We start from the raw sequence: 19,417 nt of genomic DNA, 5'->3' as shown, positions 1-19,417 counted from the left end.
AAGTTATAGCTAAGAATTGAATTATGATGATTTAACCCTTTAGTACAGACCCTTTTCCTCACTTGGCTAGCTCTGTGAGAACTGAGTACAAAAAAGGAACTAGGGGTTGTTTTTCTGTCCTCTGTGTGAACTGGGAATAATGGAGTTTCATATCACAAACGTGCATGATGGAAAAACAATTATTCTGGGATTATACCTTCAGAAAAATGTGCATTTCTGGCGTTAGCATTGAGAGTTGATTCCAGAAGCAAAGCATGTCTCTACTTAGTGAACTTCAACTGTTGCTACACAATTTTTGAGGTTTACTGAAGTAATTATGTGTAACTTCCAAAACATGTTTTCCCATCAGAATCCAATGAAATGTAAAAGTTCAAAACTGAATCTGTTCTTGAACTATTTTTTCGAGTAAACAAATATGAAGAAGAGCAAACTAAGCCAGTCTTACCGTCTACTGAAATACAACTTTTACTTTGATGTGAATTTGTTTCATAATCATGGATATAAGAAATTGCATGTTTATATTTGTTAAATATTGATTATGAAAGTTGCATATAACAAAACATCAGTAAGTAATGAGAAAATTAGTGTCATATGAGCCACTGTTTAAAAAGACAGCAGCAGCATCCTGAGTGTGTGCTTATCAGTTCTTTGATTTTTTTTATTTTTGTTTAATTTTGTGCTAATTTTCTATTATGTTCATTTTTATCTTCTTCATTTTAACATTCCTGAGTTTAACACTGTTATGATTTTGTTTAGTAAAGGGTTGTGCAGATGTATACTTTACTGTGCCATGTTTCTGAGTCCTATTAGTCTCACATTAGTTTTTAACAAAGGCCAGTTAAATAAAGTCTAGAATATATGTTTAATAATTCCTTGTAAAAATCTACCACAAACTACGGAATCTTCAGTTTCTATTTATATGAAAAGGTTCTTTATCCTGGTTTGTTATCTATAGAATATACAGTTATAAGATGGTTGTTTTATTTTACAACCTCTTAAGTTTAATATTTCATTGACTTCTGGCTTCTTTTATTCTGTTAGCATGTAAACTATCTGACTATAGTCAAGCATAGGAAACAATTAACTTCTTTGTTTTTTAACATTATATGTGACCTTCCACTATTATGTGTCTGGTTGCCGTTTAGTTTACATGTTATCATGCCTAGACTTCCAAGTTGTTCAGCATCAAGTAAAGTAAGGTTCAAATGGGTCTGTAGTCTATCACATAGAGCTTATGAAGAAATGAGTGACAATAAAATAAACATTAATACTCCAAAACCCAATAAATAGCATCTATTAAAAAGAAAAAGAAATAGGAGCAAAGAATTAAGTGATGAGAGTTATATTGGCTAATGTTGAGCACAATGTGCCTTAAGGTTTTGAATAATGATAAAAAGTAAGAACTTGACTCTCTTATAGACTGGCGAGAAGTTTGGAATATGTGAATTTGAATATTGTCTGATACGTTAGAGAAAATTAAACCATGTATTAGATAAAATTATGCAGTGGAAGTAAAATCAATATGACCAAAGACTCCGGTAAATGGAAAGTAAAGTCATTGGACTGAGAAGGCAGGAAAGCAGGAGGCAGAGGTAATGAGTTATTTGTTATTAGTAATTTAGCACTTCAGGAAGTTTAGTGATGAAAGACTGTGGGATGTGAGTGCAGAAGTAGAAGTAGGAGGATAGGTGTTTTAGTGCATGGCTGAGAGGTTGACGGTCACTGTCACAGAGGAAAAGACAACCTGCAGGTGCTGGTATCACCGATGAATAAACACTAATCTCAACAACTGCAGCTCCTGGTACCAGTGATGGATAATGTCCTGCCAAGATATAATACTCAGCCAGTGGTTTTCCATCCACTCTCACATGAAGAAACTAAAAGGAGTGTTTTTAACAATACGGCATTGTCAAATTTGGCATAGAGGTCAGTGTGCTGAAGAATTACAAATAGCCTACAGAACATCAGATTAATGGTAAGAAACTAGATACTTCTCTACTAACATTGAACACAAAGCAAGGACATCTCTTTGTACCACTAGTATTTATCACCGTACTGGAAGTCCTAGATAATACAAGAAGAAAATAAATATATAAAACTTAAGACTAAATTTATATGCAAAGTGAAAAAACTAAGTCTGTATTCAGAAATGTGGGTTTTCCTACATAAAATACCTTCAAAGAGTTGGGAAAAGACCCGGGTCTACTCAGGACTTAGGTTGAAGCTGTAGAAAACAGGGTTTAAAGTAAAAATGTTGGTAGTTTTTTCTATTTTATCAATAAACAAATAGACTTTGAAACTACTACTAATATATCATATGCATTACCTGTAAATATTTTAAAATCTTGACTACAAATAATATATATATTTCTATGATCCATATAAAGAAAATTATAAACCCTGACTTTAAAAACGCAGAAAATCTAGATAATTGCAGACTAGTATGGGCTATTTATATGAATCAATTCCTGCAGTTAACATGTCAGTTCTTATGGATACAATCAATAGATTTGGCGCCATGCCAGTAAAAACATCCAAGCAAGTCATACTATGAATGTTTACCAAGTGATTCCGAAGTTCATATGATAAAGCAAATTACCAGAGTAGTCAATGCAATACAGGATGGGATAGGGACAGCAGCAGAGAGACTAGTGACTAATAGTCATTAATAAGCTTAGTAAAAACTCTAGTAATTAACCAGGACACCGAAAGAATAGAAAAAGAAATCAATCAAATAAGTAAAGAGCCCAGAAGTAAACTCAAGCAAATGAAGCCAAATAATCTTTGTCAAAAGAGGCAAAGACAATTCAGTGGAGCAAAGACAGATGTCTTAACAAATTCTGCTTGACCAGTTGGGTAATGTGGAAAATTCTAGACTGCTTTCTGTACCGTTAATAGTTTTAAATTAAAATCCGTGCTGGGATTCTGGCTGGCTGGACTGTCCATGTTATCACTGTCTCTGTAGGGACGTCTCTGCATGAATCCTTTTATGTCTGGAAAACACTCTTTTCCTGGGGTTGTCCCCCACCTCTGGCTCTTAAACTCTATCTCTTCTTCCAGGTAGATCATTGAGCCTTGAGAGGCAGGGTCTAATAAAGACATTCCATTTAGGACTGAATGCTGCAGAGTGTCAAACTATTATTACTAGTTCCCATCTATTACAGGAAGAAGCTTCTCTGGTGAAGGTTGAATGATACGCTGATCAATGGGTATAGAAATATGTTTATTCGGAGTCCAGAGCATAAAGTCCCACCCCTGACTAAGAAGCTCATTGCAATTAACAGCCGCTGGGAGTGAGAAGAATCAGTTTTCTTGAATTGAGTGACATTGAGTACATCAGCTACACTTTAGGGGAGACCCGATGATTAGGAGTAGTTGACCAACCCAAAATGGACTTCATATTTGGGGGTTCATTTGTTTGGGGGTGGGTGTAGGGGGAGTTGGCTTGGGGTTTGTTTTTCTTTTTAAGAGAGAGAAAAACATAAAATCAGATGAGTAGGGCAGAAGACCTGATAAGAGCTATGGGAAGGGGAAGAATCTGACAAAAATATATTCTCAAAAGCAAATAAAAATACAAAACGTTAAATTCAGATCAATAACAAACCAACATGCTAATCTGAAAACTAGAAAACATATATGCAATAACATAGAGATAAGTCTAATTGATCTCAGCTTTAGTAGGTATAATTCCAACAAAAACCAGTCCATGAAAAGAAAATCTTACATTTTAGTCTTTTAATTGAAATTTATCTGCGGAAGACACAGTTTTAAGATTGGAAAGAAAAGCTAGACCCAGGACATATACGACATATAGGCAGACATATAGACACATATATAGACACAAATATAGATATATAGACATACATATAGACACACATATATAGACATATAGACACACTCATATAGACATTTAGACAGACGTAAGCAAGCACCATATCTGATAACGTACTTAGGACCAAAATATGAACTCCCCACAATAAGAAAATAACTAATCATAATTTTTAAAATGAGAATTGGGAACATTCCCCTTACCACAAAAAGGCACACAGTTAGCAAGATAACACATAAAGGTAAATCATTTTGTGTGTGTGTTTGTGACTGGGGAACCTTGAAAGAAAACAAGATGTCACTATAAACCAACTAAAAGGCAAAAAACAGACAACGCCAAGGGCCAACAATATATAGAATGACAGACATTCTCATTTGTTGCTGGTGAGAATGCAAAATGGTTTAATCACTTTGGAAGATATTTTGACCATTTCTTTAAAGTATGACTATCATGTTCAGTTCCTAAGTTCTTATGTAAGTCAGTTGCATACACAGTTGGCCATGTGTAGTTACAGCAGCCTTATTCGAACTTAGCAAAACTTGGAAGCAATCCTGATTCTCTACAATGAGTGAATGGGTAAAGAAACTGTGGTACATAAAGACAATTCGGTATTTCGTAATTACTAATCTCTAAAATGAAATGAGCGATTTTGCCTCAAAAGACATGGAAGAATATTATATGCCTATTGGTAAATGGAAGAAGTTGAGTCTAAAAAGGTTGTGTATTGGGTAATCCCAAGTATATTACACTCTGGAAAAGGAAACAAAACAAAGTATAAGTTACAGTAAGAAAATCTACTGGCTGCCAGGCGTCCAGTGAGGGAGGAGGAATGGCAAATAGATAGAATGTAGTCAATATTTAGTAAAATTAAACCGGTATAATATAATGATGGAAGTAACATACACTTACAGAATCAAATCAATAAAACTGTACAATACAAAATTGAACCTTCACATAGACTCTAACCCTTAGTTAAAAATATTAAAGTAACTCATTAGTGACAATAAGTATCCCCCATTCACGTAAGATAATAGTAATAGAGCAAACTGTGATGACCTAACAGATTATCAAAATATATTTTCTACTCATTTTTAAGCAAACTAAAATTATGCTACAAATAAATTCTGTTAAAAAGAAACAATCTAATCTACCTCTATCAAAGAGATATTTGTTCTAAGTATTTCTTGCTTTTTTTTCAATATTGAACTCCTACAATGACAGATAAGGGATAGATCTGAGGACTTAGTCATTGTTTTATTAAGCTAACCGGTACTGATCAGTGCTATCACAATCATACATGTGAGTATTTGTGTTACATACTCACCATCTTTCTAGACATTCAGAATGCCATCTAAGTGCTTTGACATGAATGTAAATAAAGGGTCTGCAGGAAGGCAATTCTAGAGAACAGCCATTAGATTCAGATGGTAGGATCCTGAATTTCAAGGATGAGATAATATTTGCACATTCTGAAATTGCTTCATCGTTGCCTGTTTTTGTCTCTTCCCTGAAGTAACTCTTGACCTTGTGCATTGAGTTTTCAAGAATCATCTTCCTTCCTAAAGCTGTTCCTGTCCCAGCTTTTGGCAGGACAAAAGGGCACCTGGGTTAGGAACAGCCAGATTGCCAGGGTGTTACAGTTACCTTTGCCATAAGAACAGCACCAAGCTTATTTTAAATACACCAGGAAAGCTATTACTTGAGTGGTCTAAAAAAAAGGTACCAGTATCCTTGGCACAGAGAGGATGCCCCAAATTAATACTGACCCTCTTTGCTTTGGCTGGTAAATATGCCCATCTGTTATATGAAAGGGGAAAGACTGGCCTTTCCTTTGCCATGCAAACAGGCAACACTGTCTGCAGAATTAGGTAATGACTGCTATCCTTCCAAGAGTATTTACTGTTGGGCTTCATTTGGTGAATCAATTCAACAAAAACTATATTGAATCTGATGAGAATGTTGATCACAGGAGAGGAACCTGTATTGCTAAAAATGAGACTGTCTGCCCCTTAGCTGTTTGTGAACACATTCATTCTTTCTCTTGAAAGTCTTAGGCATCATATAAAGCATTATATTTAAATGCATATTTAAAGTATTTAAAGTATCATATTTAAATGCAGACAGAGATCATGGAGAGCAAGGCACACGTTGCATCCTGTGGCACATCATCATATATAACTTGGATTGGCAGATTTGTTTTGTGAACTTTGTTAGTGATGTCTAGAGAAGTGCATTGTGTCTTCAGGTTGAAGTATTTTTCTAGTAGTAAACAGTGTGATTTAAAATGTTAATTACAAAAGTAATTAGTATATCGGACATAATTGCAGTATTTTAGGCAAGCTTGTCACTTCCTTGATCCAGTATTTTCAATATAGCATAAACTTTTGTTTTTTCCTATGGAGAGAGAAACCAGCACCAAATATAGTGTAGTAAATACATTTGAGAATACATTTGATTTTTACAGGAAAATCATTTCAGTTCCATTGCTAAAAATAACCTGAGTGTTGCATGTGTGTTTCCTTAACTGCTTGCAGGTCTCAAATGGCATCCTCATTCGATTGCATGTTGTTTATGGAAGAAAAGACACACTCTATCAAAAAATGCTCCATCATCCTAATAACAAAGGGGATGTGGCACACGTTTTTGTTTGTTGTTTGCTTTTTCTGTTGGGTTTGCCTCTCTAAATGAACCAGATAATTAATCATGCTCTCTAGAGTAGAAAATTGTCCTAATTAGACCAAGGTCAGAATGCAGTTCACTGCTAAGGCTAATGAATTCCAGTCACCTTCCTAGTCTGGAAACTACTGGAACCACGCCGTGGGCAGCACTCGGGAGATAACATTTTGTAATTGTATTAGGGAAGGTAAGCTATTTTATATTGATCTTCATGCCTAAGAACCACAAAAGCATATAGAGCTCTTCTGGACCCACAGCAAGCTGTGAGTTGCTGCTAAGATTGGCGCGGATGATCTTGGATAACTGGAGTATATCATGGTCTCTGGTCCCACCGTACGCCCATCACAGTCCCTTCCTTGTAGGAAAGGACCCTATTTAGTTACCACGGCTTTCACTGTGTGGTTAACATAGTGCCAGTATAAGATAACACTACAGTCTTGCTGAGAGAATAGAAGATACGGGCTTCACTGTGAACAAAATCCGAAACCTGAAGCTTTACCCTAAATGCTACGCATAGAGAGGCTCACGCTTCATCCTGCACACCTTGCTCTACCCACAGCCCAGTGTCCCACTTCCATCTTCCTGCCTTACCTGCTCATCAGTTTACCTTGCCACTTAGTTTAGATCCCATTATTTTTCTTTCCTTTTTTTCTCTCTCTCTCATAATATTAAAACATTTCTATCTTCAAGAATAATGATCCACAGCCCTCCTTTTTCCCCCCTCTGCCCTACTTTTCCCAGTCTTTGCAGGGAGGCTTCCTGGGAGCCATGTCTTAGGCGTTTTCCAGCCTTCTCGTCTGTAGCGACTCAATGCAGGGTAATGTGCTCTCATAGACGCTTCCTTGGCCAAGATCCGAGAAAAGCCCTTAGTCCCATTTCAGGAAATCTTCCTAAGTGGATTCTAAATGGACAGACACTGTCAACCATGTCCTAATCTTTGCACCACCCCTGGCCTTTCCTCTAACGTATATGGATGTTTTCCAGTCTTCTTGTTCAAAGACTGTCAGCTGGGAGTTAATGATGGAGAGGGTGTGTTGAAAGACGTAAATGGCTCTGGTGTTATTTGTAGTTCATCGGGTGGCAATACAAAAGCATCACGTTCAGTGACATTTGGAGCGCAGTGTCCTTTGCCCCTTCTGTCGGCACTGAGCAAGAAGCAGCCCATTGCCTGCCACCTGCCTTTCTACCACAGTTGAATTCTTGTCAGTTCCAGAGACCAGAAAGCTAATGTTTGTTCCTGTTTTGCCTTATTACTTTCGTGGACCTTGCCCTATGTAGGGTAGATATATCCTACTCTCCTACGCTTTTAGCACGATTAGTTCTTGTAGATCCCTCTCAAATGTGCTGGGATTTCCCCACGGATGTTTCCAGTATATGTCCCTTTATCTCAGCATTTCTAAGGATCAGACCTTTATCCTTACAGTGTTCCACATCTGTGAAGGGTGTCTGTCACCTTCTGTTCAGGGGGCTGAATTATAGCTTGAGAATAATGCCCCCTTGTTATGGCTCAGAGTTTTGCGTTAGAGACTCTGCATGCCTCCCCAGTGTTTCTCCCCTTAGCAATGTTGGCTTCCATTGATATAGTTCAAAGACCTGCCAAGCATCATGTCTTGCGGATGTTGATAGCTTCTCTCCACTTTGACCTCCAGTCACTTTCCCAGCTAATCCTGGTTATAGGGTCATTGCTCCACTCCTGCAGACTTTGCAGTGTTCCTTCATTGCCTCCAGCTCACAAATGAAACTTCTTATGATCAGCATTCTTGTTTTGGCCTTTATTTTCTTTGGAATATGCTTCAAGAATTAGCAGAGACTCTATCAGTTTTACCTATGTACCTCACAATTCTATCACAGTGCTGAAATTAATGCTCCAAACATGTTTATTATATATATATGTATATATATATATATACATATACATGTATGTATGTACATACGTATGTGTATATATACATATATATATACAATCAGGTGGAATAGTAGATAAGTAGATACAAGTCATGATTACTCATTAATATACAGGAGGAGGAAAAACTACCTTATGAAGTAATATAAATGTAACTTAGTTTCTTCTTTTTATATGAATCTCTGATAATCTGGCTTTTTTCACAGCAAATGTAATTACCATCTTCATTAATTGTGCTGACTTATTGTGTCTGGAAAATGTTTGAACATTAAAATCAATGTCATATTAAATTTGATAACTGTAATGGGATTTTTTAAGATTTTATTTTACTTCTAATTTGTGCATGCACATTACATATATATATATATGAATACACACATGCACATACATACACACACATAGGCTGGGAGTTTAGCACATGAGTGCAGGACTCGAGCTGAGAAAGGGACATCCAATCCCCTAGAGCTGCAGTTATAGGTGGTCATAAGAAACCTAACATGAGTGTTGGGAAACAAAGTTGGATCTTCTCCAAGAGATGTATATCCTCTGAACACCATATCTTCTCTCCAACTCTATGAGTGGGACCTACAAATTCAAAATTAATTTATAGTGCTGGAAATATAGCTCAGGGGTAGTGCATCTGTCTAGCATGCATGAGGCCCTACGTTCAACTGCCCAGCACTGCAACCCCACAAAGATAATTTATGTCTTCTTCATTGACTATAGATGAACTAGAATAGATAGTTTTATTAAAGTCATGTGACAATAATTAGATAATTTCATAAAAGCCCCATTACGTGGCATAATCATTCAAGGAATCTACAAATCATATTCATTCCCATGTCCCACATTAGTAGAAGTATCTGCCATTATAGAGTTATTAATGAAGAGGATGTTCTGTAAGGTGTAAATGGCTCTGGTGGTATTTAAGACTCAGTGAAAGCCATCACAAACCCGTCTTCTGTGACACAGTGTCCCCTGCCCCTCCTGCTAGAGCTGTGCATTAAGCAGCACATACCCACTTGCCTCACATTCTGTCAGGTTCAGTGGTGTGCAGTTTAACCTGTGCAGATTGTAGTACTACAGAGAAAAGAGTTTTCTGCTAGGGCTGCTTCCATTAATTAAAAAGGGAAGAAAGGAATACACAGGATGGGAGCAGGCCATACACACTGTGGTCAATGAGAACTTGGAAAAACACACTAGATACCTGTTGTACCTGTATATGGACTGCGCCAACAGGACAAGGTGTTTGAGTTCCCTCCTAATGAATTGGGGGATGTGCTGAGAAGGAATGCTGCTTTGTGGTGATGTCCAGAAAAGCCTCCTTAGTTCAAGGATTTGTGTTGTTATCGCAGAATAGGGTCCTCTCACTCACCCGCAGAGAGACGGTCCTGTGACAGAGGCCACTGTTTGGTCCCTGTCTCAAGACCCTGATCTTTGTCTTCTCTGCAAAAGCATGTGTTGTGATTACTATCGTTTTTGGTTAAGGTCCAGGAGACAATTGGCTTCCCTCTTGACCTTCCCATAGCATGTCTGCCTGTCTGTGCGAATTCTGCTGAGATGATCTAGGCTATTCCAGGAGGAAATCACCTACAAGTACACAGCTGTCCCTGGTCTCTAAAGGCACATCAACCCACATTCTAGTCTGTCACTAGGGAAAAAAAAAGAGGCTGATTTTTTCCCCCCAGGTTTGAATGGAAGAGTGCACCAACCATTAAAGCAACACACTCTTCCCCGTTTATTAATGGGAAGAGCTGGGTGCATGCCATCGATCACATGCATCATGCCTTTATCATGTGGCCCATCCCCTTTTATTTTGTGCTTAGTGATGAAGAACTGATTTTTTTTATCATTTTTTACAAGCTGCTTATGGCGGTGTCATTAATACTCATTCCTCAGCATAAGGCCCCTGCCATCTGCAGGTGCCTCTGTCATCACGGCTCTAGGAAATCTATGAGGCTCATCATGGCGACTCTGCTGTGAGCGTGGCTCCATCCCACCCTCACACCTCGGTGTGGTGGTCAGGAGAAGCTTTTCTACATCTGACTTCAAAGCTAGATTCTTACAGATTCATTAAAATCCCAGTATCCTTCAGCTTCAGGTTGGGTCCTGTCCTTCTCTAGAACCCCTGCCGGGACACCGTCCTCAGTGCCTGGAGGTGTCCTTTCTTAGCCACCACGCTTTCCTGTGCTCAACTTTCTTCCATGTAGATGACAGTGATGAACTCAACCTGACCCAGTTCAGATATAATGGATCAGGAAACTTCTAAATCTCAACTGCGATCTTGCTATTTTCTATCTGAGAACCACTAAGGTAAAATAAATAAATAAAGATAGATAGATAGATAGATAGATAGATAGATAGATAGATAGATAGATGATAGATAGATAGATAATAAACTTGTCCACTCTGCTCTGGAATTTTATGTTTATTCTCTAATGAGCCATCAGATCATTAAAAATAATCTGCAACATTTTTTATTTCTCCGGCTCATTGTCCTGCGGGATACCACGTGTGCAGTTAAAATTGTTTTAGTCAAAGCAGGGAAAGTCAGGGAGAAAATGTCAGGCCCATTTGAGTTCTTTAAATGTCAGCTCTGTAGCTAGCCATGCTGCATAGGGGGTTTCAGTGATAACACTTTGGTCCATTTTTTTTCTCAATCGCTAGTGTCATGCTATTGGCTTAAAGCAGACAAAAATGTTTAAGTCACTCCGTATCAGCTACAGCCTAGCATTCCCTCTTTCATCACCTGTCACTCTTCATTTTGAGCCTGATATTTTTTTATTTTTGCCATGTGATTATTTTTCTTCCAATTATTTAGCTACCGGGAACGTACCTAATACCTGGTAATTACCATACAGAGGGAAGTGGAACCCATCAGTGTGGTGAGGTAAGGTGTGCCCAAAGTACCTTATATATTTAAAGAACAGACAGATAATGAATGAACTTGCAAATTCTTATAGACGGACTCTGACATGGAACAGGCCATGGGACCCGAAGAAAGAGCAATTGACCAATTCTGTGGGGCTGGGACTAGTTTTCCCATTAACTGAATTTTAATCTCAAAGACCACTGAAGAGAATGAATTAAGCTGAATTGGGGTCATTTAAGTCACTTTAAAAGCTGCTGAAGCTTCAAGAAGAGAAGCAGAGATGGAATAGAGCCGACAATAAAATTGCCGTGAATTGTACCGCAGTAGAAGGCCCGGAAGTGTCCACAGGAAATAGTTTGTGTCCTTCCTCTTTGACCTCATTTGCTGTCTTTCATGCACTGCTGTGTACTGTCACGGACTCTGTACTATCAGTCACTGAGTGACCATTTTGTCCTCTCCTATTGCTGGTGAAGCCAGCCGTCTTCCCTCTGACACTGCTGAGCAGTGAGCTCCTGAAAGACAAATCATCTGCTTTGGATCTTCAGTCTCTACGTTTCCAGTGGAGCTAAGGTGACCTCTGCCCCCTGTCCACAGTTCTCTGTCGTCCTCGGCCAACACCCCCAAGGAAAGTCTCATCTCACCTCTGTTCCCACCGTGTTGTCCTGATTGGTTATGTTCTCCCCGGACCTGCTATGCATTCTCCCCTTCATCTGTAGTCAAAGCAACTTCGCTAAGAGGCAGGAGTGGTGTGTGTTTTCTCTTAATTATCAGAGGGCAGAGGATAACATTTTCTGTGTGGAGGGAACTCTAGTGCTTTTCATCTATAAGGATATCCTTTCTGTTTCTAGATTGGACAGATTTTTTGATCAGGACATTTCCTACAAAAACAGAATGTTTTCCAAAAGAGTGGCAATGAAATTACTGCCTTACACAAAAGGTTCAGAGGTTTTAAAGACTGCATGTATATCCTGGCTTTAAGATTGGCCCTTTGTGAAGGTCTGGGTTCAGCCCTTCTCTGTGGTGCTTCATTCTCAGGCTAGTAGCAAAAGCTCCAAGGGTCCAGTCAGGCAGCTTCCTAAAGGAAACACAGACTTCTTGATCCTCTTCTCCCTATTTTAACTACAAGACAATTCCCCCCACCCCCCAAAGCTCCCTGCACACTGACACTCAAGATCCTTACTGACGGATGAGAAAGGATAGAGTGACTATGAATGACTACATGAGCTTGGTGGCTTCATGAGAATACATATGATGCTCTGGATCCGGCGTGGCCTCCTGGACCATACCACACTTTCCCTAGGAAGACTGCCCCCTACCTCCCTTTCCATCGCTTGTCCAGGCTTTAGGTGTTGGGTGTCTTAGAAATGATTTTTAATAGAAACTCCTTCTCATCTTCTGGGTGAGACTGCAGCAACCTCAGTTTACCCAATCACAGCCCACCTCAGAATAGACGGGTTTTCCCCATTTATGCTATGCCAACAAAGCAGGAACTACATCTTTCTTATCCAACATTACATCGCACCTGTGTGTCCTCATAAAAGTTTTGTGTGATAAATTAAACTGTATAAGTTATATTTTAATTTTTAAATATTAATAGTATCTTGTTTTCTAATATACTTATTAATAATATGTTTTAACCCTCCCAAGAAAGTATCTAAGTTTGATATAAAGTTGACATCATAAATATATTTAAATAAAAGCCTGGAAATCCTTTTTATTTTATTAAATCAATATAGAATTACACACTTCAAACAGCCAATAACTATATCAATTTCAATTAGTCAGCTCTGAAGACTTATTAAAAAGAATGCTTTGCAACTCTAATCAGGTAGCTCAGCTAGCCACACAATTGACGGGATTGTACAACATTCTGACTTACCTGAGCATCATTCACTTAAGTGAAAAATGGTATTGTCCTTAAGACATTCATCTTCTGGCAAGCATAAATTTAGTTTTCTTCCTTTTATCTCTTTCTATAAATGGTATTGTCCTTAAGACATTCATCTTCTGACAAGCATAAATTTAGTTTTCTTCCTTTGATCTCTTTCTATGGCTCCTGTCCTTGCATCTTGGCAGATTCCAGGCAGATTTGATGACTCAGCAATGCTACCAACCTAATCCAGTCTCTCTCAAGTAACACAGCAAAGGGAGCCTCAGGTCTTCTGCCTGACACAAGGATGGGGTGAGTTCTACCTTATCCGTGGTTGAGCTAAATTCTCAGCACCGGTCTTTTGCCTTACCCTTCCTCCTCTTCGCTGTGATGGAGAGAGCATCTCTTTACTCCTTACCTGAGAACAGTTCATGTCACCTCTTCCATTGCCTAGCAACTTAGTTGCTAGTAATTGTTGTTATGATCTGCTATCTCTCCATTTTTCCAAAGATAAGGAACTTGGTGCCTATTTCAGCGCCATTTTAGCTTCCTCTTGAGCAAACAGTCAGATGGTTGGCTTCTTCCCAAAGCTGCCGTTCTCTGGCTCCCTCATTGCTCTCCTTTGCACACTCTCTCCAGCTGTTTTTCTCTTAGTTTTTGTAAGAGGAATAGACATCGCGATTATCTGAAGTCCTATAGGGGCGGAAAACAAAATGTATCTCTTGGCGCAAGTGCTGTTTAACCATCTGTTTCTGATCCTGTACCCTCCGGCCACAGTCAGAATGTTCCCCATTGACTGTTCTCTTTCATCCTGAATCCAGTGATATGTTACTAGCATAATAGAAACAGACCAAAATAAACATTCAGCTTCACTAGTGGCTCCATCCCCAGCTATTGCTAATCTATTGATTAGGAGGCGAGTCACCAGGCTTTCCACAAGCTCCAACAGTGACAACATTAAGGGAAACAGATCTGGATTCCACATGCTATTTTCTATTATTTCATGCAAATTTGGGGTATTTCAAGCGTATCGAGTTTGCTTTTATGAGCTGTCCTGGAAACCCAATTATATTTTGCGATATATTTCCGCGGAAATTATGTTCTTATGTTCCAGAATCCACACTTTGCAAGTGAACCTTCTGAAACAGCATGCTCATTAGACGTGAACATCCTGTCTGGGAAGTCATCATGGTGAAGGTTTTATATTTAATTTCTTCTTTGTTGCATCAAGAATAAACAGGGCGATTTTGTCCTTAAAATTTAATTGCATAGGAATTTTCTCTAAGCAGTTGACCTTTCCCTGAAAATTAGACATATATTACAGATGAGGATCCTTGGGGTCAGGGAAAGTGTGGGTACTTGAGCTGGGAATCTGGTCTAGTCATTTAGAACTGGTAGCATGTTTGTTGTGTTGTGTGGGTTTTATTTTCCTTTTACAGTGTGTATTTCTGGTAAAAACTGACAATTCAGGACACATCGATGTTTTGAAAAAGAATGTGTAGGACATTAAGCAAGCGTTCAAATCAATGCAAGATGTCCCTAAATGGAGATACAAGTTCTGGGTTTAGGTCTAAAATACGGAGAATGCTGAATGAAGGACACGTGGTTGTGGAGTTTCAAAGGCTAAAAGTGTCACACTGAGAAGAGAAAGGTGTTGAGATTGTGAGCCTGAGCTCCGTGTCTCCCAAGCACGCCGGAAGTTATGGTTTATATGGAGGTGAAGTGAAGAGGAAGCCAGGCTGATGCCTGCTGCAGGGAAACATGATGATGTCCCACGTGGATCCTGTAGGGTTCTCTCTGAGTGATGGTGCCTCCCTGGTCCACATTCTTGCTCACTTTGCTCTTCAATAACCCTTCTGCCACGTCAGAGTCAACCAGAATCTTCACTTTCTCGCCATCTTCTCCAGATCCTTAGGAGACTTTGTCATCATTTCCTCCTTTTCTGTGTCTTCAATTCTTGGTCTTTCCTGACTCTTTGAGAGGAATATTTAAAAACGGCAATTCAACTTCCGATGCAAGAAAATTCCATCTAAATTCTGCCCCTCTGTATCATTAATCATTCGTGTTACCTTCTATGACCTTCTCTTGTTCCTTTCTTTTACTTCTTCCTTCTGTGAGTTCCTGTTTGTAAATCAAGTAGTTAGCAAGGATGATTTCCTATGAAATAAACAGAAACTTGATGGGTATGGATGAAGGTAGCTGTCAATCTGGAAATGGAGTCTGTTTGTTTTCTCTGCAAAGCAATCAATAGCAAATGACAAGGCATGCGTGCAGATGCTAAGGCTGAAGAATTGTCAAAGGTAGGTCTCGGTGGGAGAGATATGGGAGGTAATTACAAAGGGCCATGAACTGTGGTGGGAAAGACTTCGCTGTTAAACACTTAGGCTGATGTGAGCCATGCTCAGCCTGGCATATATTAAAGACTAGACACCATAGCTCCTTTCCTCTAAACCGAGGAACTGTTCACTCTCTGAGGACATCACCAATCCTCAGACTTTAGGACCTGAAGGACGTGAAGGAACAGTGGTCGCTCTTAGGTGGTACAGTTCTGTTGCACTGATGTTTTGCAGGTAATAAGATGAAGCCCAGGAGCCTGGAACTCAGGCTAAGTCATTCTATTCACCAATTTGAGCCTCAATTCACCTTTACTGTTTAATCTGGTTTAAAGGCTTTAGAAATCAAGCAATATCTTACAATGTGTCTTGGGATAGTTGAGACAGGAAATCAACTGCAAAAGAAAAAAAAAGTGACTAGAAATTACTTTTGAGACCTCCTGACCCAAATATCTTCTTGAAGTCTTCAGCTAAAGTCTCAAATTAGACAGGTCAAAGATAAGGCCACCTCTTCTCCAGCCCACATAGATTCCTCTCCTGTCTCCCAGTGCAGGCACCGCCACCTGGGTTCCCCCCTGTGAGGTCTACAGCAAGAAACTTTCCCTTTCAATTGTAGTAGGAAAAGTGTTCTCTTTTATGTCTGTCCGGTCCTTCTGGCTTCATCAGCGCTGCCTTTGGTTGAGTCTACACAATTGCTTTTTGTTTGGCCCTGTGCATCCGTCCCCGCTCACCTCCATGCAAAGCCTTTATGTGTTGTGAATTAGCTTATTTTTTAACCGAAAATAGTGTCCACCAAGTCAGGCTTTTGCTTTATAATGAGCAGTTGGATGTGGCTCATCCCTGTTTGAAGCAGCATAGCTTATTGTCATTTTCAGTGACTTTGGGAACATCCTCTGCCCGTCTCATCCAGTGCTGTAGCCATTAGTCTCTGGTGGCTATTGAGCGCTTGAATGGTGGCCAGTGTATCTGGGTGATTGAGTTTTTTTCTGTATTTATTTTTTATTGAAATCGAAGTGGCTTCTTGTGGATCGTGGCCATTATAATGCATCTTATGGATCTAAAGAAAAAATGCAAACTTGGGTGTCGTATGTTGGATCTCTACAGGCCAGTCCACACATCCAGTCTCCCATCTGGTCACTTGGTATAGCATGCTGTAGATGCACACCTATTCATTATTTCCTGGAAGTCCATCATGTCTCCCATCTGGCTTCCTTTATATGTGTGTTAGCTTGGCCGGGAAGGGGGTATGTGATATATTTTCTATCTTTCAAATCTTTCAAAAATTCTGCAAATCCTACAGTGATATGTTCAATGTGGCTTCTTAAAAGCTGCCTCTTAGCACGTGTCACACCCCTATAGGGGTTCCCACAACTACTGTTCCCTCTCTCCTCCCCTCTCCTTCTCCACTCCATTCCCTTCTTTTTCTCGCTACTAGGTATCAGTGCCTTTTATTGCTAATCAAATTTTCCACATTAAATGGCCAGAAAGCAAGTTACAAAATGACTACATTAGGTAGACAGAAAATATATTTGATGGGGCGGGGGGGGGGGGGGGGGAGAGTTAGGTTAAACTCCAAAATAAATTCAACTTAATGATGACACTTAATGATGTAATTGTGGCTCTTAGGTGGATGCGACAGGAGGATCATGAGTTTGACACCAGCCTAGGCACACCCTATCTCAAAAAGAAAGCCAAAACAAAACAAAACAGCTTAATGAGAAACCCACTTGCTAGTAAGACCTCACAGAGAGGTAGGGAAGGCTCGTCCACCATGACCAGCACTGAATACCCCAGTGTGTGTCTTCTCAGAAGACTTAGAGAGAGAAGTCCAGGTCGACCTTCACAGGACAGCAGCTTCTCCCCGTGCAGTTCTACACTGAGTCCTTTCAGCTCTCGCTTCATTTATATTTCAAATGTGCTCCTGTCTGATGTCAGAGCTCTTTAAACTAATTAAGTAATAGATTGCCCGTTGAGTACATCATATATCTTTCAAGGTTAAACAAGAGTAAAAGACGTTGCCTGGGTTTTCCATTGTGAAATTGCTGGTGGTGGATGGGCACTGTTAAAGTGGTGTACTGCAGTAGGAAAACAAAGAACAGCACTGCAATTGAAGTTGCCAGATACAGCCAGCCTTATATCTGCCTTATAATAATGGCAAAAAAAGGACGAATTGAACTAATGGGATTTAAGTGTTCCCTGGGATAATGCCCTCTTGCTCATGGAGTTATCTTGGAAAGGATCCCACCTTTGAGCTTACTGGGGAGTGAAGAGAGCCACCTCCTTGTCCTGATCTTATGGGGTGCAGACCAATCTGTTGTTTTGGGGGGGGGGAGTGCTAATGTTACTATTTCAAAGAAAAGTTGTCTAGAAAAGTGTTCTCCTTAGCACCTATTCAACTAGTTTCATTGACACTCTTATGCACGGACAGCTGAATGAGTTACGGCTGTTCAACAGGGTGGAATGTTGTGGGAAGGGAATGCAAAAATGAATGGGATTTTGTTACTTCCTACTTTGATTATGGGGGTCCTAGTCAATCAGATTTCTAATTATGGATGCTGTGGTGTTTGATAGTCAATCTAGAAGCATTCATGAATCCAAAGCCTCCTATGTTTCTAAGCTTGGAATCAGGGGCAACTCCAAGAAATGAAGCATTAGCTTAGATGCCTCCTCTTAGTGTTATCTATCCTCCTTTTCTTCAGTGGTAGCCCTACTGTGTGCTCAAGCATCTGTGTGCACAAATGTTCACCATTTACCACAAGAGAAGCTCGCCTGGGAACTTCATAATCCCAATGGCATCCTTCAGAAGCTCCATGTAGCTCTCACTGGATAGGTAGAGCACATGTTTGAGGGGAGGAAAGTGTAGGAAAGGGTGTGTATTTTCTGGATTTACTGAAGTGTTAGCATATTGCTGCTAAATTTATAATCCCTGGAAGTTTCTAAACTTTAAAAAAACCTAATGACTTTTAAGCATGTTGAGGTGAGTAAAAGCCCATGGGAAGTGTGCTGTGGTGGGGTAAGGTATACCCAAAGTACATGGTATATTTGTGTAAAAGTATCCTTTTGTAACCCAAAACCACATACTATGAATCTATGCCAGTGGAAAACTAAAACAAGTAAAATTAAACAATTTTAGAAGAGTTATGACAAAAGACATCTTTTGACAATATTTTGATTGCAGTTTCTGTATTGAAGGCTTGAGAGTAGAGTCACATTCTGCCCATTAGCAAAGCTATTCCCTCATGATAAATGCAGGTTTAGAAAAACTGGGTTAGCGAATACTGGAGACAGAACATAGCTTTGCACATGTTATGAACATATCCAAATATTGAGCTAGACATGCAACCCAGAACATGTTTCATGGGTATTTCAGGGATACACTGTTGCAGCTAAAGTGAATTGTATATTGGGTTTGTGCATTAAAATAACTGCTATGCCAACTCTCCATCCCAGAGGAGTGTTAAGAGTGCTGGCTGCTCTTCCAGCACCCACATGAGATAGCTCTCATATGCCTTTTACTCCAGTTCTGGAGGATCCTATCCCTCTTCTGGCCTCCACTGGCACTGACACTGGCACTCATATATGCATAAACATACATATGCACGAACAAAATAATATTTTACAAGATAGCACCCTTTTGTAACAGTTTCATATTTTAATAGAATGACTTGGAGATGAACATCTGCCTGTGTCCTAAAATATGACATTGCTTACTTGATTATCTTTTTATCGAATGTTTGTTCAGCATGAAAGAGTTAGGTTGCAGTAATAGACACTTCTGCCGTGTGCATATAGATAAGATTTTTCCCTGTCGATGTGGCTGTGGACTTGTTACATTTTATTGCTCTGTGAGAACCACATTCTAGCATCTTTCAGCTAGATGGTTAAAATACAACTCAGTGATGCCCGTGTGTTCCCGGAATTTGGCCTACTCTGA

The sequence above is a fragment of the Arvicola amphibius genome, chromosome 18 (genome assembly GCF_903992535.2).
Source record: "Arvicola amphibius chromosome 18, mArvAmp1.2, whole genome shotgun sequence".
NCBI lineage: Eukaryota > Metazoa > Chordata > Mammalia > Rodentia > Cricetidae > Arvicola > Arvicola amphibius.
This window is presented reverse-complemented; position numbering follows the sequence as displayed.